The sequence below is a fragment of the Tupaia chinensis genome, unplaced genomic scaffold, assembly GCF_000334495.1.
Source record: "Tupaia chinensis unplaced genomic scaffold, TupChi_1.0 Scaffold144255_1, whole genome shotgun sequence".
NCBI classification, from domain to species: domain Eukaryota; kingdom Metazoa; phylum Chordata; class Mammalia; order Scandentia; family Tupaiidae; genus Tupaia; species Tupaia belangeri.
In genome coordinates, this window is record NW_006204113.1 from 1,497,114 (window position 1) to 1,498,958 (window position 1,845).

Genomic DNA, 1,845 nt, shown 5'->3' on the forward strand with positions numbered 1-1,845 from the left:
AAAGGGACGCCCCCTACAGTGAAAAACTCCCAAAACAAAAAAAAAAAATGTCTTCAGGGACCAGCAGTTGGTGTAATGGCTATGTTGCTGGACTCCCATGTAGTCAACCACGGTTCGAGTCCTGGACCCGGTGGCTTAAACTCACATCGGGCACGTGTGCATGCATGCCCAAGATCCTGAGAGGAGAATGGAGGAGAAGGGATTGCAGCATGGCCATCTCCTCAGGGGATGATTTCTCGTATTCTGTCTGTCTGTCTCTCTCTGTCCTTCAGGCAAGCGCACATGCCCTCTAGCAGAAAACCTCTCCTCTCCAAAAATGAAAGATAGAAAGAAAAACATGTCTTCAAATATGCTGAGGATCCCGAAAGGATGGAGAATGGAGGAAAAAGTATTACAGTGTGACCAGCCTTGGGGGGGTCAGTTACCTCTCTGTGTCTCATGCATGTACCTGCTGGCATAAAGAAAATCAGTATCACATTAGTAATTTTTCCCCATAGGGCATGTCTGCTCCCTGGAGAGAGAGGGAAAGTGAGAAGTCACTTCCCTGTGGGGATGGCCACACCAAAGCCCCTTCTCCATTCTCTCAGCATTTGGGGCATGCAAGGATGATGGCACCCTCTGTTTCAAGCTGCTGGATCCAGGACAGTCAGCCATGTGGAAGTCCAGTGCCTTAACCACCATGCCACCTGCTGATCCTAAATCAATTTTTTTTTTTTTAAATGCATGCTTGTGGAAAAAACTCTGGGGAAGAGGGAGCTGTAGGACTGGAGTTCCAGCTAGGACATTTAAGTTTGCTAAAGGGCATACGTGTGCTCACCAAAGAGAGGGGGGAAAGTGAGAAAGCAAGCCACCATGTCTGAGACTCAAATCGTGGTGGCCCTGTGGGGAGTCGAGCACCCCAACTGTACCACCACCTGTTGACTCCAAGGATTGCATGTTTTGAGAAAGGCAAGAGAGAGATGTGTCTCAGTAGGAGGTGGATACTTATCCTTGCTGAGGGGCATTAAAGCCTAATACCCTGTAGGTAGGTGGCTAAAGTCAAAGGGATTACCGACTGCTAATATGACCTGAAATAGGGCAGAACTTGGAATTAACTTGGTAGGCCTGGCACTGATACTGGAGTTATGCATAACAGAATACAGCGTGACTTCTGACTCATGAGGAACAAGGATAATTTTTAGGATTACAGATTGAAGGAATTGCCGTATGATTCAGGATTGGTGCACGACCCCTTTTCTCACAGTGGAGTTAATTTAAAGCTGAAATAAGTAAGGGGAAGGAGGATTATCTTACTGGGAAGTCATGACTGGAGGTGCGGTTTAGGGAATCAACACCCTGCCACACACTAGGGACAATGTTAAGAATCGTCTGCGATGGCGGGAGTCTGGAGGTTGTGGTGGAGAAAGCGCAACCTCCCTGAGTGTTGGAAACTGTGAAAAATAGGATGGGAATCCATCGGTAGTGTGAATGGGGCGGCTTGGAAATCTTGCGGCCAAATCTGGCGAGGTCTACTTATCACTGTTGAATCCGAGTATCAGCAGGGACGCAAGAACCCGCTCTTCTGAGAAACGTTCCTGCAAGGGGAAAACGCGCGGGAAATCCAGAGTTTTCCCGCCACGGCCAGGGGCTGGGCTCTTCACGTCAGAGCTCCGCCCCCACGAAGTGGCGACGGGCGGGCTCTGCCCTCACCAACATGGAGACGCAGATGGGACCGGAAAGAGTTCCTACGTTTCGCCTTGACCCTGCCTCCGACGGGGAGGCGGGGCTGCCCTGTCGAGTCACGTGTCTTCCGCTCCGCGCCCGCGCAGCGCGATGACGTCACACAGCCCGCCTTCGCCCCTGTAG